Here is a 23859-nt window from a genome sequence, read left to right as displayed (position 1 = left end):
TTGGGAAATAATTTTTACAACTAGTATTTCTGACAAAGGACTCATTTCTAAAATATACAGAGAACTGAGTCAAACTTAAAAAAAAGTCATCCCCCAATTGACAAATGGTCAAAGGATATGCAAAGATAATTTACAGATGAAGAAATCAAAGTAATCCATTATCATATGAAAAATTGCTCTTAATCATTACTTATTAAAGAAATGAAATTTAAAGCATCTCTGAGGTACCACCTCACACCTCTCAGACTGGTCAATATGATCAGAAAGGACAATGATCAATATTGGAAGGGATGTGGGAAATTGAGGACACTAATACATTGTTGGTGGAGCTGTGAACTCATCCAATCTTTCTTGAGAGCAATTTGGAATTACGCCCCCCCCCAAAAAAAGGAATTATGCCCAAAAGGGCAACAAAAATGTGCATACCTTTTGATCCAACAATACCACTACTAGGTCTATACCCTGAAGAGATTATGAAAAAGAGTAAAAACACCACTTGATAATTCAAAGATCTATCTATCTGGCCAAAACCTTTCCAGTATTACATTTCCAACTGAATGTCTTATAATCATCTTTAACTCAATGTGGCTAAACTGAACTCATTTATCTTCTTCCCAAAATTCATTCTTCTCCCTAATATCTTAATTACCATTATGGGCACCACCATCTTTCTGGTTACCCAGTCTCAAAACCTAGCTGTCATCTTCAACTCTTGACTCTATAATATCTCCTCCCCTCCAATATCCAATCTGTTGCCAAGTCCTTTCATCTCCACTATCATATACCCCCTCTTTCCTTCTCTTATTCATTTCATTACTATGATGTGAAGGCTTACCAAGCCTTTTTCAGTGCTGCTCATCCACTTTTGGTATTCACTCAACTCCCATCGGTAGTTCCAAGAAGTAGTGGCATGCATAGCAGCCACCCTTTGGTGAAACTGCCTCTGCAGGTAGGCTAAACCAGATTGAGGGCAACCAAGAAACTTTTAATGCTTCAATGTGTCTACTCCAAGCCCATAAAAGCTTCCCTTGGTGGAATGAGTAAATGAGAACAATTTGTTTCAACAGGCATGAAAGCAACTGAAGTAGGTGCTATGAAGTACTTAGATCATAGTCAAACATCGAAGATGCCAAGGTCATCTGCTGCATCCTGAGCCATCTTGACTTTTGTTTTTCCACTGGACTTCAATGACTCTGAAAGAGAGAGTGAAGCTGACCAACTTTGTGCAACTCTGCCTTGCTTAAGTTCAATACATAAACAACCCAAGACATCACCCCATTATGTCACTGATCCTCTTCAAAAAACAAAGGACAAATAATAACTATCATCATGTCACGCCTAGACTATTGCAATAGTCTACTATTTGACTTCCCTACCTCATCTCCCTCCATTTCAATTCATTCTTCACTCAGTTTTCAAATTGCATTTCCTAAAGTACAGGTCTGACCAAGTTATCCATATAGCTAATAAATTCCGGTGGTTCACTATTACCCTTCAAGTTCAAATATAAAGTCAAGTCATTTGTTTGACTTTTAAAGTCCTTCATACTCTGACCACTTCCAATCTTTCCAGTCTTCTAATACCTTATTTCCTTCTACATCCAGTGTCACTGGCGTGTTCCTGCCCAACTGTGGGTATTTCCCCATGCTTAAAACACTCTCATTCTCTCCGTCTCTGTCTGTCTGTCTGTCTGTCTCTCTCTCTCTCTCTCTCTCTCTCTCTCTCTCTCTCTCTCCCCCTTCCTCCTGTCTCTATCTCTCTGTCTCTGTGTCTCTCTCTGTTTCTCTCTGTCTCTCTCTGTCTCTTTCTGTGTGGGTGTCTCAGTAGTAGTAGTAGTAGTAGTAGTAGTAGTAGTAGTAGTAGTAGTAGTAGCAACAGCAGCAGCAGCAGTAGTAGGGAAGGAGGAGAGAATGTCAGCAATGTCCAATAACACAGAAAAATCAAGGAGGATAAAAAAAGGCTTCAAATTTTGTGACTATGAAGTCTTAATACTGTCAGAGAAATAGGTTTCAATAGACTAATAGAAGAAAGTAAATTGCAAGAGGTTGAAGAGAGTACATAGTATGAAGCAGTAGATTTATCAGGTGTAGAAAACTTTTCCAAGATGCTTAGCTATCAAAAGAGAGCTAGGGCAGTAGGCTCATGGATCAGAAAGGACAAAGCAAGGCTTTTTTAGGAATTGAGAAGACTAGGCCTGAAGAAAGAAGACAGAAGAGAGGTAGCAACTAATAAAGCCTGAGAAAGAAAATAACTCCTAAGACAAAATCCTAGAGGAAGCAGGAGATGAGATCAAGAGCACAATCAGGAGAATAAACTTTAGTTATGAGAAAGGATTCCTCTAAGATGAAAGAGAAACAAAGAATGGTCAATAATTCTAAAAAGTTTTGAGGATTAGAAGAAGAGTTGGTAGAGGAAATTTTCGCCTTGGGAGTACATAAAGGAAAGAAGGAAGGAAAGGAAGGAAGGAAGGAAGGAAGGAAGGAAGGAAGGAAGGAAGGAAGGAAGGAAGGAAGGAAGGAAGGAAAGGAAGGAGGGAAGAAGGAAGGAAGGATTTAAGTACCTGCAATGTGCCAGACACTGTGTTAAATGTTTTTTAAATATTATCTCATTTGATCCTCACAATAACCCTGAGAGATAGTGACTATTATTACCCATATTCTACAGTTGAGGAAACTGAGGCTCAGAGAGGTTAAATGACTTGTCCAAGGTCATACAGCTATTAAGTATCTGAAGTCAAATTTAAATTCAGATCTTTTCAGACACTAAGCCCAGTATTCTATCCTGTGCCACCTCTGTGTCTCTTATACCACTGAAATCATAGGTTCCATCCTACTAAATTCTCCCATGACCCCCCCAAATCTATGCTAAGTTTTATAAGATGGCGGTATATTAGCAATTATAAACCAGGAAAGGAATCTATGATAATAATAATTTCTTTTATTTTCAATGAAGACATAGAACTAATGCAATGCAGACAAAACAGCTATAAAAATACTAAATATTCTTGGGGGATATATCCCATAGTATTGTGTATAATGACCATCTATATTTGTATCTTCTTCCCTTACTAGTGTAGTGGGTGAACAATGAAATGTCTATGGGAAAAAAAGTTGGAACTTCTGAGCAGATTGACTTACTAAAGAATATATGTCAATTGCATAAAAAACTGGGATCAATCGCCTTCTGCAGCTTTGACACTGAACCCCCAAAACAGGAGGCAGACATTTATATGTTAAAAACAATTAAATAAGACCAATTAATTAGAAGAAAACAATTCAATATTAAGTGATCTGATTTTTAATAAGAGGAAAGATTAGGGACTTTCCAAATTGTGAGTGAGAGAGCAAATAGGTGCGATTGCCTGAAATAAAAAAAAAGTTGTCCCTCTCCTTTCAAATGTCTATAAACAGAGGAACATGAAAACAATAACTAATTGATCAGTAAAGATCCAGTTTTCAAATAAGATATGGGTTGTTTGAGATATACAATTGTGAGAAAACTCCTTATATCAGTCTTTGGGTCTGACTGGGTTTCTGGTCAGAATAATCTTAGGTCCTTACTTAAAGGTTTCTAAACAGCAAGAAAAGGGGGTCCAGCCTTCCAATTACATAGGGCTTTGTTCAAACAATACAATAAGGCTTTCTCCCAATTCCCACAGTTGAATAAAATGTTCACACATGACAGAAATTGGACTTGAACCATAACTAAATAGAAAGGAACCTGAGCTAACTCCAGAAATGAGTCATAAAACGGAGTCGGTGTAGTTCATTTAATTTTCACTACCACTTGCTGCTCCTTCAGTTTTTCTCACTAGCAGTAACTGGCTTTTGCCTTTCTTTGGATCTTCAGCAGTTGGTGTGATGCCTGACTCATGTCAGGCACTTTATAAATGCTTATTGATTGAGTAATAGTAAACTCAATGAATGCAATCTTTTAAATCTAAACTTTGTATGCTTCCCCAAACCTAAGCATATTACTACATGCATAAGTAATTGAATATTTAAAATTATGAATAATTATTATCCCTAAATAAAGGTTTGCTGAATGAATGAAATAAAAAAGAAAAATATCCCATTCTTATCTAAAAACATAACAGTGAAATATACCATGTGCATTTCTCAAAAATTTAAGAGTGTTTAAGAAGGTACAGAAAATCACAGCTAAAGAGATCAAGGGAATAATATTGACATCCAGATAAAAGTTTAAAGTTTAAAACTTTAGTCTGGAAATAAAAAAAACTGAGAGAGATAAGCAAAAATCTATAAAATCAGAGGGGGTAAAGTTTAGATATAGTAAACACAAACTTATTCACAAAATTCCAAAACCTAAAACAAGAAGGTTCCATGAAGAGTGAAAGAAGTTAATTTAGAATAAATGAGGACATTTATACAAATTCATACTTAATAATTTCATAAAGAATTCAGAAAGTGGTCCTAGACTCTCTGATTTGATATGCCTTAGTAGAAGGTGTTTCTGAATTACTATGATCAACCTTTGTATTGAAACTCTCTTTCCAAATTTGATCTAAGCTGGTTGTTGCTGGCATTGTACCTTCCCCAGCTTGTGTTTCCCTGGCATAGTCACCTCTGTACAATAGAGATGGACTTTAGTAAAGGTTCACCACAAGTTACTAAGGGAAGAACACACATTTGGGTGGTCTGGTCCTAATATTTTTAAGGTATTCACACACATTGTGATGATAATGTCTGTCCTTCCTTCTTGAGGAAGACCATGACATCAGGGAGGTGATGCCATGACATGCATGTGAATTCAATTTGAGGGAGGGAGGTAATGTGCTAAGTCACCAGTCTTACTTTCTCCTGTAGAGCAATCTGATTCCTGGGATCAGATATGACTGAGATGGTCCTGGATGAGGGGCAATCAGGGTTAAGTAATTGTTCAAGTGCCTGAGGTCACATTTGAATTCAGGCCCTCCTGTCTTTAGGACTGGAGCTCTACCCACTGCACCATATAGCTATGCAAATATATATATATATATATATATATATATATACATATATATGTATATATATATTATATATGTATATGTATATATATATAAACACACATTGAGAAAGATCTATATAAATATATAGATATATCTATATTTCTATATATACATATTTATCTATAGATAAAAGATAGATAGACAGATAGATACATAGATACATAGATACATAGATACATAGATACATAGATAATCAGAGAAGATACCCTACCAGAATATATCATGCTGTAGTCATGGAGAAAATATTAGATTGAATAGGTCTTCAGATCCATTCCCATACATTACTTATTCTAATCTCAATTGTAAATTTTTTTTTCTAAAAAGACTAGGATAGATTTTAGGAATAGAAGTTGACTTGTTGAACTAAAATGCAATAAATATCAATATTGCCTGTCTAAGCAACCTCAATTCTCATTGTATTGATCTGGTCAAAGTTTAAGCTTGAATGGTCAACTTCTAACTGGTTCCTAAGAATAGAGCTGGAAAAAGATAACTCAAGAGTTTCAACAACAGACCTTGCACTCGAGATAATGAATAGTGATAATGATTATAGATTAATTCATTTAATTCCTATGGCAAAAGATTGAATGATCCTTTTGTTCACCCTTAAGCAATTTCATTATGCGGTTATGGTCTTACTGTTTGAGTTCTTCCCAATAATATTTACTATGTCAATACTCAATGAGATATTCATTGCTAGACATATACTCCAAGGAGACCAAAGACAAAAAAAAACCCAAAAAAAGGTCTCAAGTATGTCAAAATATTTACAAGATATAGGGACTTAGTGATCAGATTGTTGTAAGAAATTCCTGAGTGAGAAAAACTTCCTCTATTAAAACAGGTCAGCATCTTTTCTATAGCTCATGGTATTAGAGAGTTGCCTAGAACAGATATATCAAACAGGCCATATAAAACCTGCAACATTCTCAAGTTTGGTGCAATTAAATTAAAAAGTAATTGGGAAATGTTTAAAAAATAAATAAAATACAATAAAACATAGATCGCATTACATTTAAAGCTAAGATAAAATGTAACCTGCCAGGATTCTTTTGTATGGATTAGTTTGTTTATGTTTGAGTTTGACACTACTGGACCAGAGTTCTAAAAGGCTAAGTGACTTGTCCACAATTATACAACCAGTATGTGAGGGGTAAGATAAGAGCACAAGACTCCACAGTACCAAGACTGGTTCTCTATTTATTATGTCATGCTACCTCTCATATTTATTCAGGAAGAATTTTCAGTGGGAGCAAAGAATTGAGAACAAAGTACATGCCCATTGATTGGAAAAGTATTAATAGATTGTGGTATATGAATAATAATGAATTATTACTGATGTTCTCAATATCTAGAGTAGGGTGAAAGAAGAAATTTCTTGAAACCTAATCCAGGATTAATGGATAGTCATATTATTGAATCAAACTTTCCTCCTACCCTGGGCTGTGAAGCTTTTGCCAAATGCGGCCTGGGTCAGAAGAAAGGAGGCCAAAGGTCTCCAAATGCCTGTGATATTTGATGATAGGACTATGTGTCTTACAGAGCAGGATTGGGGAAATCTGGAGAAGTTGTCAAAGAATATACACAAGCATGCAGTAAAGATTTATTACAAGAATCAGAGGGTATGTCACTGCTAAGCTAAATGTGATCACCTAGATTTGAAGTGGGGAGCGGGAGAAAAAAAATCCAAGTATAAGTACAACATTGGTTGCATTTTCTAAATCAAAATACTCATTTTTTAATCTATTCATCAATTTTGCAAAAACTTTAGTTCTAAGTCAGATCTGATAATGTCACTCCCCTATTTAAAAAACTTAAAATTGCCTATTTCCTCTAGGATAAAATGTGTGTTTTGAAGTCTTTCCCCTCCTTTTCCCTACCTATCTTTCCTGTCTGATTGTGCAATACCTCTCTTCCTATTTTCTATAATCCAATCAGCAGTTGTTTTCTCTGTTCCTAACACACCTGAAAGTCAAGGTCTACCTCTATCTCCATGTCTTTGTACATGCCTAAAATTCATTCCCTCCTCACCTCTGCCTCAGAGTCCTTCTCTTCCTTCAAGATACCTCTACTTGAAGCTTTTCTTGATCCTCTCAATGGTGAGTGCCCCATCTCCCTAAATAATTTGTATTAATTATGTTTTTATTTAATATGTACTTAAATATGTGCATGTAACCTAGTTTCCCTTAGTAGAATCTAAGATCATTGAGGGCAGGTATTATTTCATTTTTTTGTCTTGCACAGAGTAGGTACTAAATAAATGCTTATTATGGTTTGATTGATTGGTTGATCATTTTAGCTACTACAGTCTATACAATGATACGTTAAATTGAAAAGTGCTTCAAAAAAGTCCACCAGCACTAATCCTGCAGGAACAAGAAGATTGTGTTGCAATTAATGTGAAAACATAATTAAACATTGTTATCTCATGCCCAGAAACCATCCAGGTCAGCTGGGAAGAAAAAACTGACACTATTGGGGGTATCCCTGCACACTTGCCTTTCTTTTACTACTTCCCTTAGTCTTTTCCTATTTTATTTATTGGATTATTTATTGGATCCTAATTACTGCTCATACCAGTTGGATGAGATGAAAGGCACAAATTTTATTCTCTCAGGTTAGATGGAGGACAACCAGCCTTACTATCTCTTGTGACTCTTCCACTCTAACAACACTTTGGTCCTACCATTAAAGGTACTGTCACCCCCTCAAGATTGCTATGCCTTTCTATTTTCCTGAATTGTCTCTTCCAATTAGAATGTAAGCTCTTTGAGGGCAGGAACTAGTTCACTTTCCTGATTTGTATCCACAGTACAATTAATAAAAGTTTTTTTCTATTCTTCATTCATTCAATCACTGAACTCATCAAACTACTCTAGAGAAAAAGGCCCTTCCAGGTTATATGGGTGTGGAAAAGATTTTGAATGGGCACCCTTGAAGATCCACTAGTAAAGACTTAGAAAGGTCAGGTCAGTATGCTTTGGGAAATGTATGATACAACTTCCCTCTATAGTCTAAGTTCACAGCTAGCATGAAGATAAAGACAAAGAATCAACTCTATAGGACCCTGTTGTTTAGATTGATGAAGCTGGTTTAAAGGAGAAATAGAAAAAATAGTATGTTTGGGAGTGATTATAAAGCACAGAATTGGAAGGGACTTGTGGAACAATGGAGAGAGTACCCAGGCCTGGAGTCAGAAAGACCTGAGTTCAAATCAGACACTTACTAGCTCTGGGACCCTGGGTAAGTCATTTAACCATTGTCTGCCTCAGTTTCTTCAATTGTAAACACAGAAATAATAATGCCTACCAAATTCATAGTTACGAGGATTGAATGTGATAACAATGGTTTTTAAAAAAGCACTTAGCACACTATCCAACACATATTAGACACTATATAAATGCTGGCTAGTTAGATACATTGAGATGATATTTGGAAAGCATTTACCAAACGACCTGGAACTCAGCTCTTTAAATGCTTATTCCTTTCCCCCTTCAACTTCTACTTCAGATATTATTTATTCTAACCCCTCTATAACATTCTTTTATTGAACTAAAATAAAATTAAAATAAAATAAAATAAAATAAAACATTCCCATAATGATCATTCATTGATTATTCTTTCTTAAGCCAAGTTGAAGTTGCTTAGTATCAAGGTATGGTACTCTTTCATAAAAATAGTAATTAACATTTATATATCACCTTATATTTACAAAAGTACTTTATATTTGATCCTCATCATAACCCTATGAGGTAAGTGTTATTGTTCTCCCGATTTTATAGATGAAATTGAGACAAAAAGGTTGAATCATTTGATCAATAAACATTTATTAAGAGCCAGATACAAATAAAAGCAAGAAATGAACAAATAGTTCCTGCTCTCAAGAACCTCACATTCTGATGGAGGAGACTAGTTGAAAACAGCAATATACAAAAATTTCTATTGGATAAATTATAAATAGTCTCAGAACAAGGTGTTAAGATAAAGGAAGTCAGGAGACAAAAATGAAGAGGGAGACCATTCCAGATCTGAGGAATGCATGAAAGCAAGAGATCTAGTTCATATCCCTGGTATCTGAGGTAGGATTCAAACTCAAGACTTCCAACTTTGGGATCCTGATAATCATGCCATCTAGTTGTCTTTATTTGTTTCAGAATGAAGTATATAGTTAATAAAGTGGATATCTCAACTAAAAACACTTGCTTTGTAAATATTGGTTTGCATGTCATTTTCCCCATTAGACTGTAAACTCCTTGAAGGTAGGAATTATTTTTTGCTTCTTTTTTAATTTCTTAGCACTTATTACAATGTCTGTCAAATAGTGGGTTTTTAATAAATATTTATTGTTTTATATGATGTAGTGAGAAAATCTCTTGATTTAGATGCAGGACATTTAGGGTTTTGACTCTGTTGTTTATTAGCTATATGACCTTGGGATCATCTCTTAAGTTCTCTGAATCTTAGTTTCTTCACATGCAAAATGGGGAAAATAAGATCTGCTACTACCTCACAAGGATAAAATGAAACTATGCATACATATTTATGCATATATATACATGTGCTTTGTAAAATATAGAGGACAACTAAGATTCACATGACTTTTTTCACTCTTCCCCCCCACTTAAAAAAATGTTTTCCTAGCAATTAGTGGTTTAAAGGGAAACCACTAAGGAAACCACATAGGAAGACTGGACTTGCCAACAAAGACTATGAAAAATCCCAGTGGGTCAGATGATAGTTTCAATGACTCTGCAGTAACAGCTCATTTTACCGAAAGTCAAACTATCTCTCAATTCTTTCTTCTATGTTGAATATACCTTCAACTTCTTCCCTTCCAGAGTTGTAGAAAACTTACTTGAGCCCCAACCTTTTGGCATTCCCATTCAAAATCTCCTTCACTAGCCAAGAAACCCAAATCCAAGTTCTATTGTTCTGCAAAAATCATAATCAGGTCAACTTCAGAAAAGCCTGGGAAGACTTGCATGAACTGATGCTGAGTGAAATGAGCAGAACCAGGAGAACATTTTACACATTTATACCTATGAAGGGGAAGGGGGAGAGAAGGGAAGGAGAAGAACGTGGAACTCAAACTCTTACAGAAAATGAATGCTGAATACTATTTTTGCAGGTAATTAGAAAAAAGAAATATAGAAAAAGAAAAATTGAGAAAAAAAATTTTTTTAAAGAGGCCCAAATACAACCCCAGGCTCCTAGGAGCATTCTATCTTGTATCTAACTCTTTTGCAATCCCTTTTGAATCCTTACCTGCTTCTTTCCCAGTCCTCTTTGCTCTAAATGAAGTTGAATCAGAGACAGAAATAGAAGAGGCAGATTGGTATATTATAGGGAAATATACTCAAATGTATCCAAATTCAGATTGTTTTCTTGCCCCCACCACTACAACTACACCACATTGCCTTTTTATTTCATAAGATTCAGAGTTAAAAGAAGGAAACTTAAAGATCATCTAATCCAGCCCTCTCTTTTTATTTTATAGATGAGGGAACTGAGGCCTAAATAGTCCAAATGATTCACCCAAAGTCCTACAGATAGAATTTGAACAAAGTAAGGATTTGAACTCAGGTCTTCTGTCTACAAATCTCAATTTGAAATCATTTTTTGGTTTGCTTATTGATATCAATTTTATTAAGTTAACCAGATGGTTGGAACAAAAACATATCTGTGTTTCCTGTATGTTAACAACACTGTTAAAATTGAGGGTTATATCACAAATTGACATAAGAGTTAAAGATGGCTTTTCTGACTTGATTGTTGGTAAAAAAAGAAGACCTCTGAGATTTCTTCTTAGATTTTACAATAGTAGCAACAGTAATTGCAGTGGAGCCAGCAGCTAACATTTATTTCACCCTTTTTATATTTACAAAGTTATATATACATACATATATATATATATATATATATACATATATATATATATATATCTGATCTCATTTAACTCTCACAAAAACTCTTCGAAGTAGGTATTGCTCTTCTCTCCATTTTTACCAATGAGGGAAGTTATTTGCTCAAGATCACACAACTAGTATGTGTGTGAGACAGGATTTGAACTTGGGTCTTCCTGACTCCAAATTCAGTTCTCTAAATCACCATCCATCTAATAGCTTCCAGCTACTACAACTTATCATTTGTGAGCCACAATCATTAGGGAATAAGAAGAAGGAAGTGATCTGAGGTAGATTTTTATTACAGCAGAAGAGAGACAGAGCCAAGTACTATAAGAAATGTGTAATGAAAAATTCCTTTCTTTTGGAGAGAAAAAGTTTCCTGATAGAAGTGTCACATGGGATGGATTTTGAAGAATAAGTAGAGAGTCGACCAGATGAAGATACCTAGAGAGTCTTCCAAGGATATATGATAACATGATGTGACCAGAAGAAGGGACAAGGTGAAGATGAAGATTCTTGAAGATATGATCAATGGTGAGGCAAATAAATTCAACTATGATATTTGATATTTGATAGAACTATTTTTAGCAAGATCATGGTAGATTTACATATTTGTGATTATAACAATTATTTTACCTAGGGTGCTCATAAGAATGAAATTTTTGAAAAGTTAAGCATGAGCAATTATGACAAAGAGAAAAGGGTGGGGGAGTGGAGAAGGCACAGCATCTAAAAAGGCAAATGTGGTTACCTAGACACTTTAAGACTTTCTTTACCTAAAGACAACTTGAAACATTTAAAAATTAGTAGTTAATGAGCAACTGCAACTCTGAAAAGACCATCTACTAAACCAGAAAAGGGTTGTGACTTTGCATCAGGGTAAGGAGTAACAAAATTGACGAAATCACAAGGATTATGGGTGACGTGTTATAAATAAATATAATATATGAATACCTGTTATAATTAAATGTTTTAATTATAGAAAGAATTACCTCAATCTGTATCTTTATCTAGGTCAACAGGGTACAATTTGTTCCTGCTGGTATATCTGCTAAAGAAGGACACCAGATAAAACACCAGGGTCCAAAACTCTGCCAAGATTATTCAACTCCATTCTCTTCAGTGGGGCATTTATTTTTATTTATCTTTTTTAACTATTACTTAGTTTTTGATTGATAAGTACTTATTTTCTCTCCTTTCCATCTGCCACTCATACTGGAGAAAAAAGAAAAAAAATCTTTGTGACAAGGATGTATGGACAAACAAATAATATATGACATTCTAATTCTTGAGTCCCTCACATCTCTCTTCAGAAGCAGGGTAGCATGTGTAATTATCATTTCTCCAGAATTGTGGCTGTTCATAATATTAATCAAAGCTCTTAAGTCTTCCCCATTGTTTGACTTTATAATGCTGTTATATAAATTGCTTGCTTCACCCTGCTCATATCATACAAGTCTTCCAAGTTTCTTCCATCTTACATATACATATACCACAATTTTTTCAGCCCATCCCAATTAATGGGATCCTAAGTTTCAAATTCTTTGCCACTGTCAAAAGACATGCTATAACTAACTTCCTACATATGGATTCTCTTTCTTTTCTCTCTTTGAAATAACAGGCCTAGTAGTGGCATCTCTGGATTAAATGAGCACAATTTTGTAACTTTTTGGACACAGTTTCAAATTGCTTTCCAGAATGAATGGAACAATTCACAATTCCATCAGTAATGCATTAGAATGTTCACTAATAATTTTATAAGTACCTACTATGTTCCAGAAACTTGTTCTAGACTTTGGGAATACAATAACAAAAATGAAAATAATACCTGTCCTCTAGGAATATACACAGTTAAGTAAATGGAATGTTTTTTAGATAATTTTAGGGAAAAGAAGTGCTTTATGAGCCTTAAAAGAGCAGGGAAGTCTCCACAATTCCATGCTGACTCTCCCAATTAAAGGAGAATGTCAAAAAAAAAAGTAACTTATCTGTCATTAGTCCCTAAAGAAAGGCAAGTTATTTTACCTTTTGCTATGAGGTAATATTTAATTGGTCTTCTTTTAGGGGCTGCCATTAATAAGAAATGAACATAATATTATGAAATAATAGTGTTTCCTTCTACAACTCCCTGCCCCCTCAAATTATACTTGACATTTATATTGGAAAAACACCTAGAGACTAGAAATGTTTTATTCAATTCTAATTACAGTGGCCCCAAGGCAACAATTCACAGAAGTCATCTATAAAATCCAAGCCTGTGATTTAGGAATTTTAACTATGTAGACAGTATATCTGGCTCAAACAAAAGCAGGTTTGAATCTTTCACATATTTGTGGCTCCACACACTTAGACTTAGAGTTGAGGAAATCTGCTTTGTCCAACATCCCTCATCCAGTTTATATAAGAGCCTCACGCTCTAGTGGTTAAAGTTCTGCCAATTTACTGTGGTGATCCAAATTCATTCCAAACAGAAAAGATCTTTTGAGAAGCACTGTAGTGAAATAGCTAGAGTACAGAGATTGAAATAAGAAAGATCTAAGTTCCAAATCAGCAATAATCAGAGAAATATAAATGAAAACAATTATGAAAATGATAAATGTTGGAGAGAGCTATGAACTAGGCTAGTCATTCTGAAAGCAATTTGGATCTGTACCCTAAAAGTTACTAAACCTTGCATCCTTCTGGTCCAGTGAAAACATTACTCTAAGACTAACGACTAACCCCAAAGAGATCAAAGGAAGAAGAAAAAAAACCATATTTATAGTAACTCTTTTTTGTGATGACAAAAAACTAGAGACTAAGAAGGATGCCCATCAGCTGAAGCATGGCTGAACAAATTATGGCTTATGAACATAATGTAATAGTATTGTAAAAAAATGATCAGAGGGATAACTTCAGAGATATCTAGGAAGACTTGTATGAAGATAGCAGAGTGAAGGAAGTAGAACCAGGAGAATGATTTGTACAACAATAACAACATTGAATAGAAAATTATTTTGAAAGACTCAAGAACTTTGATCAATGTAATGACCAATCAAAATCACAGAGGTCCCCTGGTCCTCCCCACCTGCTAAAAGACAGATGATGAACTCAAGGTGACAAATGTGAAATAAATTATTTGGAAATGATCTATATAGGAATTTGTTTTGCTTGACTATGCATGTTTGCAATAAGGTTCTGTTTAGTGTTCTGTCTCATTTTTTTGTTTTTTACCAAGGAAGGGGAGAAACAAAAGAAAATTTAATTTCATTCTGCAAAAGGGTTGGTTAGTTGTTTTTCCAAGGAAGGGGAAGAAAAAAGAAAATTGATTTTTGTACATTGAAAAATTAAAAGCTTTAAATATTTTTAGAAGATACCAAATGTTCATATTTTTGAAACATTTGCTTTTGAAAACACATAAAATTTTAGAGGTGCTAAAATAATCATAACTTTTAATTTCATTATTCCACCAGTAGGCATAAACCTCCAGAAAAGTCAAGGATAAAAGGAAAGGTTCAATATGTTCATAAAAGCCCTTCTTTTGATAGAAAAAAAAAAGTGAAAAAAGGTTGATACACATTTGATGGAGTGAACTGATCATGGTAGTTAAAGATAGAAAATGGTAGGCTGTTAATTGATGTAATGGAGAAAGCTTTCAGCCTAGGGTCAAATCTGACCACTGACATTTACTAGTTTTGTAATTCTGGGCAATTCACTTAAATTCTATCTGCCTCAGGTTCCTCAACTAAAAAAATGGGTATTATAATAATAATAGAAACTACCTTCTTAAATAGTTGTGAAGAATGGGGACAGCTAGGTGGCGCAGTGGATAAAGCACCGGCTCTGAAGTCAGGAGTACTTGGGTTCAAATCCGATCTCAGACACTTAGTAAATACCTAGCTGTGTGGCCTTGGGCAAGCCACTTAACCACATTTGCCTTGCAAAAAAAAAAACCCTAAAAAAAAAGAATTGTCTAAAAAAAAAAGAAATAGTTGTGAAGATCAAATGAGATAATATTTATAAAATACTTAGTGTATAGTAGACAATATTTGTTTCCTTACCTCTTATAGTACAATAAAGAATGATAAAGATAATAACTAATTTTTATTTAAGATTTATAAAACACTTTATGTATGTTATCTCCTTTGATCCTGAATTATGTTATTTTTGTGCCCATTTTGCAAGTAAAGCAAGAGAGGTTAGCTAAGAGGTGAAGCTAAGAGAGGTTAAATTATTGAATTAAGAACTCAATTTGGCTTCAGTCGTTTCATCCTTCTCATCTGTAAAATAGGTATAATAACAGCACGTATTCTTTAAAAACTGCTTTGAGAATCAAATTAGATCAAATAATATGTGTAAAATCATATGTGTAAAGGCTTTTACAAATATTAAGGCTATCCAAATCTTGATTCTTATTCTTATTCTTATTCTTCTCCTCTTCTTTTCCTTCTCCTCCTCCTCCTCCTTCTTCTTCTCCTTTTCCCCTTCCTCTTCTCTTTCTCCTTCTTCTCCTTCTCCTCCTCTTCCTTCTCCTTCTCCTTCCTTCTCCTTCTTCTCCTCCTCCTCCTCCTTCTTCTTCTCCTTTTCCCCTTCCTCTTCTCTTTCTCCTTCTTCTCCTCCTCCTCCTCCTCCTCCTCCTTCTTCTTCCTCCTCCTCCTCTTCTTCCTCTTCTTCCTACTCTTCCTCAGATCTTGAAAAGATCTTTATGAGAAGTAAAATAATCAGGACCAGAACTAGACACACAATGACTGTAGTCATATAAATGAAAAGATCATTAAAAGGAAGATAAACTTGAAGTAACAGTAAAAACTAGTCTGACTCTGGAAAACAGATAATAAAATATATCTGCTTCCTCTTAGTAATGAGAAAGTAGACTTAAGGAAAGTTTGTGGTCTATATCATCAGATGTGGTCATTAGATTTATGATTTTTTCAGCTTAATTTTTTCTTCTTTTACAAGGGAGGCTTCACTTCTAAAGTCATTAGCATGATATCCCTAAATGACTACATGCAAAAAAAAGTAATAAAAATGTTTTTGCTTATTTTTCCACTGATTTGTAATTTACATTAGAATGGAAGAGCTCCCAGTGAAGAATTTCTTCTAACCCTGGAGATGCATGCCTACCCTGCAATGTACAGTCTTTGAAAGATTCCTGGGTTTCAAAGTTAAATGACTTGCCCAGGGTTACACATATGTCAGAGGAAGGACTTAACCATAGGTTTTCTCTCAATCTACTATGCCATGCTGCTTCATAAATAAATTTTATTTTTTAACGAATAGATAAACACAAGTTTTTGACCTAAGTTTGTTCCCAGTGAAATAATTGCAGTGATTGGCAGCATAGATTGCTCAAAGTAATTGATTTATTTCTCACCTTTCATTATATTTCTCTAGAACAGGCATCTGTGGTTCATTCTAGTCCTTTGCAAGGAAGGAGAGGTGGGAATAAGTAAGAAAGTAAAAGGAATAAGAATTGATATTGCACTCCTTAGCACTTTTCAAATATTATCTCATTTAATCCTCACAATAATCCTGCCAGATGAGTACTGCTATTAGCCCCAATTTGTATTTGAAGAAACTGAGGCAAACAGGGGTTAAGTGAATTGTCCAGGATCACATAGCTAGCAAATTTCTTCATCTAGATTTGAACTCAGGTCTTCCTGACTCCAGGAAGAGTACTCTACCTATCATGCCACATAGCTACTTCTAAGCAGTCTCCCCTGACATCATGAAAAGTTAAAAAAAAAAAGACAAAATAAAATAAATATATGATTCCAATCATTTTCATAGACAAAACTGTTGAATTTGCATATTTTAGCCTCCAATATGGGAAAAGAATCAAGGTAAGGCAATATTGAGCTGTGTCTCATCTTAGACAGTGTAATCCTGCATAAATTGGGCTGAATGGAATACAAAGTGCTTACCTGTCATTATTTCTCTATATGTAACCAGTATAATGTTTGTAAACCTTTTACTATAAATATTCATTTTCCATTGTCTAATTGATGCATGATCTTTATTTTAGCCTGAAAAATATCATGTGAGGCAATCAGTACATCTGCCTCCTTGCAAGGTGTGTGTGTGTGCTACCTCTATTAAGTTCATACAGTGAAAATCGTGATTCTGATACTATTTGTGCCTCCCCAGTCATGGACCTCACGGTATGTCATTGTTTAACTCATAATGTACCCAGTGGCCTTACTTTTCTAATTACTCAGGAGGCTTTTATTAAAGTTTTATGGCTGTTTTTATTGATGATGATGATGACGACAATGTTTTTCCCTCATTCTCGAAGAAGACTATGACATCAGGAAAGTGCTGCCAACAAGCACATGATTTGGATTTGAGTGAGGGGGTTGCTGTGCTAAGTCACCAGCCCCACTTTCTCCTCCAGAGCCATCTAAATGTGAATCAGGATGACTGGAGATGATTCTGGATGCTAGGCAATCCATTATCATCACCGTCATCATCATAAAAGAAAGTGATATATGAATTACATTTGTTGTTTAAAGTATTCAATGTTTAAAATAGTGTTTGTGAAATTCTTCCACAAATTCAGAGGAAACCATCTCCAGTCATCTTGATTTATATCCTGCCACTGGACCCAAAAGACTCTAGAGGAGAGAGTGAGGCTAGTGCCCTGCCTCCCTTAAATCCAATCCACTGCAAGTCTTAACATCACTCCCCCATGTCACAGTCCTCTTTGAGAAAGAAAGACAAACAACAACCTATGAGGAATAGAGCTGCCCCACTAGGGGTCCAACTTCCTTCATTGTCTATTATATCTGAGTATACACATACAAAGTGAGACAACCTTACTCTCAAGGGACATCATTCTAAGGGAAAGAAAACAAATAAAGGAGAATGGTGGCCAGAATTACCTATTAATAAGTGACTTGTCCTAGGGTCACATAGATAATATCTGAAGCAAGATTCAAACTAAGCTCTTCCTGACCCAAAGTCCAACATTCCATCCAACACACCATAGAAAGATTTCTATGAGTAGTCAAATTAAATCATACCATTCCATCCTTTGGTCTGACAAATCACAGGGATGGCAAGAGATCTATAAGCCAAGCATCTGACATGACCTCTTCAGTAGGAATGGCAGTAATGATTTGATCACCATTTCCAGAGCAAGAGTAGAATGTGATGAGATGGAGAGTGGCAGTATATGGAGATGATAGCAAAAATAAGCCAACTACCAGGAGAGACCAAGGAACCTGATATATGGATGGATAAGATATGGTATAGATTAAATATCCATTTTAAGATGGAGAGATAAAGGCAATAATTATATTTGTCAAATCAAACTCTAAATTTAGTTTAATAAGTAGGCATTTAGTCATCTTCATGTGTTTGATTTAGTAGTAGATTTATGAACACCATTTAAGATGGTTCATTCACCAGATTCCCCTCTTCCAGTCCTCACAAAGCACCTCATCTGGATTTCTACTTCCATTAGTGTTTGACATTTAGTAAGCACTTAATAAATGCTTATTGCTTCCTTGTTGTATTGAATGCCTATAATATAACGAGGGCTGAATATGAACCCCAACAATCTGGGTTCAAATCCAAGATTTGCCATTTGATATCTGTGTGATTCTGGGTTAAGACACTTGGGTTTACTTCCCAAGTGAGCCTCAGTTTCCTTGATTGCAAAAAGAGAGGGTTGGGCAGGATGGCATCTAAGGTTCCTTATTATAGAATAAGGAATAATAATAAATAATAATAAATAATAATAATTAATCTATGATCCATCACTTGATAGGAAACACTTTGATGGAGGGAGTTTGCTGATTTCATATGAAAGCAAAGTCTGTTTTCTGTTACTAGTGAGATTGGAAAAGCAAACAGAATTTGTAGAGGTTTTCTCTTTAACAGTGATTCATATGAAACCAGTTAAAAATAGCATCATAAGGGTTTATGTAGGTTTGTTTAATATAGCACATTTTAGATTAGCTCCTGAGGCAGGACAGTTTCTTAAAGGGATGACTATGCCAACCCAGAGTAATTACCTTCAGGAATTCAATATTCTCCATTTCTGAAAGAATGAATTGTGCTATCTGTTGACAGATTGCATGAATGTCTCCTTCAGTGTGAAAACACTCCAGTCCCAAAGTCAGAAATTAAATTGAAGTTATTGAGTCCAAAATCTGCTCCAAGATATAAGAGAGAAAACCTAATTTTTTGTGTTCTCTGATAGTCATGACAAGTTTCATGTAATTTTCTTTAAACACCTGGTCTGTTTTGTTCAATACAGGGTCGATCCACCTTTAAAGAAACTGGCTTTCATCAAATGGGATGATCAAGAGTATGCTTTGCACTACAGAAAATCCATCCTGGTTTTCAACTCTCACATACATTGCTAGTGAATATCTATGTTACTAGGCAATGTACTATCACAGAGGAGTTATTTTAAACTCAATCTTTTCTCTACTTCAAATTTTGGTATAAATTAAATTACAAGTTCTTTGGCAGTAGAAATTGGTTTTTTGTATTTGGATCCAGAGTTCCAAGCCCAGTGGCAGTCACACAGTATTTAGCTGCTTAAAATATATATATATAAATTCTATTTATTATTATTATTATTACAACTAATAATATATATTTATTGATTTATTGCTTGATTGACTGATGATTTCATGTCATAGCCTAGGAAACTCCTAATAAGGAAATTCTTCCTATGTATGTCCTCTACTTGTAGTCTTGGAAGGTCATCTGGAATGCTGAGAAGTTAAGGGACTTGTTCAGGGTCTCACATGGGTTGGAATTGTATTTAAATTCATGTCATTTTAATTTTGAGTCAAGCTTTCTACCCACTATGCCTCTCCTCAATAATTGCTATTAATCATAAGTATAAATACATTGTAGTTATATTTTCAATGATCCAAGTAGTTTGTCTTATTGTCTTGGCTATAAAGTCACCCTATCCAGTCAAATGAGTTGTGTTGTTGAACCACTGACTGAGCTTCCCAATTCTGCAAGACTTTAGTCATCTTTAGCATCTTTGACTTTCCATTTCTACCCATCAACTCCCCCCAGGCAACAACTTAGATTTTTGACAGCCCCAATTGGGAAGAGTTGAACATGTGACTCCAGAACTATTACGTTTTCCACTGAACTACCTAAAGTTCTCTATAGATATCTGATCAAAGTACAGAACCACCTTATTTATCATAGTCTGACTCATCCAGAGCTCTAAACTCATCATTTGGTTCTTAAATAAATTTGGGGGGTGTGGAGAGGGGGAGGATGTGTTTTTGCTCTATCTCCAAGTTATTTCTTATTTTTAGACAGTGGATTTTCATATATCCGTGGTCAGATCCCATTGAGTTGGGAATGCTTTTAAAAAAAGTATATATGAATTTTCTCTGCTTCATTCTTGATATGTAGTCCTTTATTACTCTCCTAAAATATACTTTTTTCTGAGTAGATGTATATTTTTGTGATAGTTTGAATACTACTTTTGTGAGACCGAAGTATCTTAGTTTTCTTCTGATGCATAGCTTACAAATCCCCCCCCAAAAAAACTAATCAAGACAAAGGGTATTTCTCATTTATTTTTTTAAAGTAAAATATGAACGTACTTTACCTTTCAATACTGCAACTCAAAAAATAGAGACTACATATATGTAAAGTTGTATACACACACACACACACACACACACACACACACACACACACACACACCCCCCAATTTGGGAGTATTATCAAACCTTTCTAACAGAGGAGGAAATTTAGGCAGACAGGGGTCATACTGTTAGTACCTTCTGAGGCTATATTTGAACTCAGACTTTTCTGACTCCATTGTGCCACCTAGCTGGTTTTCAGTCATGGAATAGCATGAAAATTTTATATTTTAAAAGGGGATCTTCACACTCAGAAAAGTTGGGAACCACTGGTGCAAAAGAAGGATCACCAAACTAGAAATCAGAAGACTCCTGTTCTAGCTCCATTACAAATTAATTCCTTACCTTGAGGCAAGGCACTTCACCTCATGTGGTTCAGTATCTCATATGTAAAATGGTGAACATCATTCCTTCCTTACCATTTTCATAAGACTGCTTAGAGGTAGGGGGTGGCTAGGTAGTGCAGTAGATAGAGAACCTGCCCTGGAGTCAGGAATACCTGAGTTCAAACCCGGTCTCAGACACTTAATAATTACCTAGCCCTGTGTCCTTGGGCAAGCCACTTAACCCCGTTGTCTAGCAAAAACTCCTTAGAGGATCAGATGATTAAGGCTTTGAAAAGTACAAAACTAAATACTGCTATTTGTAGGAGCATAATCCTGTCCAAGGCTTGCTTTAATTTACAGACCTCAGGCCTCAGATGTTTGCACACACAGTTCTAATAAGGGGATAAAAACAAGACAAGGAAGGCACTTCAGAAAAAGCAATGATCAAAATAGGAAAAGGAAAAGGAACAAAATAAAATTTGGAAAAAGGCACTATTGAAAAAAACTGACAGTTGGTGCAATCCTATATATGATAGGTGACACACTTCATTAAAAGGTCAGCTGCTAGCTGTGTGACCTTGGGCAAGTGACTTAACCCCATTGCCTTGAATAAAATAAAATTTTTTTTAAAAAGACCTAAAAAAAGATGCTAAAGGTCAGCGACTATATTTTGTGCATTTTCTTGATCCCAAGTTAATACATTCTAGGTGTGTTTTATATTTTTAATAATAACTTGCTATCCAATGTGACCTACTTTAGTTTCCCTTTTGATTGAGGCATCTTGATTTCGTTCTGATGCATAACTGTAAATAATAAATAAAACTCAAGATAAAACATATTTAGAAAGAAACCAGTAGTTCCTTTAGTGGCCTAAATAATAAATGCAAAAATCAGTTGGGGTGGGGGAAAAGATGATATAATTTTTTGTCAGTTTGATATACAAAGTGTTTATTGATGATGAAGTTTGTGCTTCCTTCTCCAAGAAGACCATGACATCAGGGAAATGATGCCATAGCATGCATGTGAATTGGATTTGAGTGGGGGGATGCTGTGCTAAGTCACCAGCCTTACTTCTCTCTTCTGGAATCAACTCAGTCCATTGGTCAGATATGAATCAGCACAACTGGACATGGCTCTAGATGTGAGCCCAAGGTCACAGAGCTAGCAAGTGTCTAAGCCCAGATTTGAACTCAAATCTGCTTGACTTCAGGACCAGCATTCTACCCTCTTAACCATCTAGCTGTTAGATTGAGACTTACCTATTGTAAAACTAGCCAGCAAATGGCTTACTTTGGAAGAAAGGGAGGCAGGGAGAGTAGAAGAAAGGAAAAGAGGGAGGGAGAGAGGAAATGAGGAAAAAGAAAAAAGGGAAGAAATGTTTTGATCACAGAAGATAGCAAAACATTTTATAAATGAATAAAGACCAATAACATCAATGCCTGTCCACAACTGCAGTCAATTTTCTCCAGTCCTTACCCCATACGAGAAATGTGGCTAACATTTGTTTCGAGGGTTATGATGCACTCACTTTCTCTCATAGGGATTCAGGGTCTCCTCCCTAATCTCTGCTTCCACTGAAGGTAAACAAGGTCACCCATCTCTTTAAAACTCTCTCTGAGTCACAAAAGACCTTAACCTGAGTAGAGAAGATGACCACTTTATTTTGTTTTTCCTAAGAGATGAAATTGCATAAAAAGACAAGCAAAGATACAGGACACTCTGGCTATCAGCTTCTAATATGTACTCTATCTCTGTTGTGTTGTGGCTCTCTCTCTCTCTCTCTCTCTCTCTCTCTCTCTCTCCTTTCTCTTCCCTCTCCTTTACTTCCCCATCCCAAAACCACAGTACAAAAATAGAAAATAATTATTTTAAATCAGAGATAAGATTTGAACTAAAACTCCCTCTAACAAATTGGGTGGGGGAGAAAGGGAAAAGAGGTTGGAAATCCAAGGAGTTCCACTACCCTGCTATTCACTCCAGTCTAAAACATATCATTCAGAATTTCAGTTCCCAACCCACTCTTTGGCTTGGTCAAATAGACAAAGATTTTCTTCATACTGCTCTCCAGCATCCTGAACACCAAGATCCCTGTTACTATGAACTCTGGGAAAAACTCCACTGAGTTGCCATAGTTACCTCTAGTATTCTTATTCTCCCTGGTAACCAAGCTAGGGCTACACATAGGTATCCTAAGAAACTAAATTCAATCCAAAAATGCATATTCATCATCTTGAACCATCTGTAAAACACTGTGGTTTGTATTTGAACAGGAATGAGGGAAGGGGAAGTTAAAAAAAAGAAAAAATTCAGTTTTCTACTCCATAGAATGTAAGCATCTTGAGGAACAAGCACTGCATTTACCTTTGTATTATGATATTCAGTATAAAGCCAAACATATAGTAGATGTTTAATAAATGCTTTCCAAATTGTAATTGAATTCTGAGAAATCATTATGCATGTCAATTGACAAACTTTCATCTTTTCCCAAAAGTCTTGGGATCTATGGAAAACATTTACACAGACAAAATTTTAATGTTAAATATAAAAGATATTTCATGACATTTGGGTCACATAAGCAACAAGAGAAAAGTAGAGATATTTTCTTCAATCCCCATGATCTCTCAAACAAATCCAAAATAATTGTAATATTTCCACATCCTAGGACACCTCAAACAAAAGGTTAAAATCCATGAATAGCATTTTGTCTCCCATCACTCACAAGGTTCCCAGTAGGAAGACTGTGCTGCCTATCCAATCTACAAAAGAAGTCAACCGTACCCCCCATTCCTTCCTCTCTTCCCCACCACCCTGCTCCATACCTCTTCTAATATCTACCACTTTCAAATGCAAAACTTCAAAAATTTACTAAGGCAACACCTCACAGCACCACAATGTGAAGACAATGCTCGAGTAAAACTTTCTATGAATTAAGCCACCCAGTATAACTTTACCTTTGATGATGTATTAAGTAACTCCCATTTTCAGCATAAGGTAAGTAGGAAGACTTA

General features: G+C 35.3%; 1 long non-coding RNA gene across 4 annotated transcripts; it reads left to right on the top strand.

Annotated features, from left to right (window-relative positions):
• Positions 1-6979: 6979 nt before the first annotated feature.
• Positions 6980-23202, top strand: LOC141523764 (uncharacterized). Of its 4 annotated transcripts, none has more exons than XR_012478583.1 (4): positions 6980-7107; positions 11282-11448; positions 16919-17054; positions 19157-23202. It is a non-coding gene; the product is annotated as an uncharacterized LOC141523764 (long non-coding RNA). The 4 variants fall into 4 exon arrangements; XR_012478582.1 differs by having other exon boundaries at positions 7888-11448; XR_012478584.1 differs by lacking the exon at positions 6980-7107 and adding an exon at positions 11929-12036 and having other exon boundaries at positions 7121-11448.
• The last annotated feature ends 657 nt before the right edge of the window (positions 23203-23859 follow it).

This window comes from Macrotis lagotis, chromosome 5, assembly GCF_037893015.1.
Source record: "Macrotis lagotis isolate mMagLag1 chromosome 5, bilby.v1.9.chrom.fasta, whole genome shotgun sequence".
NCBI lineage: Eukaryota > Metazoa > Chordata > Mammalia > Peramelemorphia > Peramelidae > Macrotis > Macrotis lagotis.
Note: the sequence above shows the minus strand (reverse complement) of the source record. Positions and strands in the feature narration are given on the sequence as shown.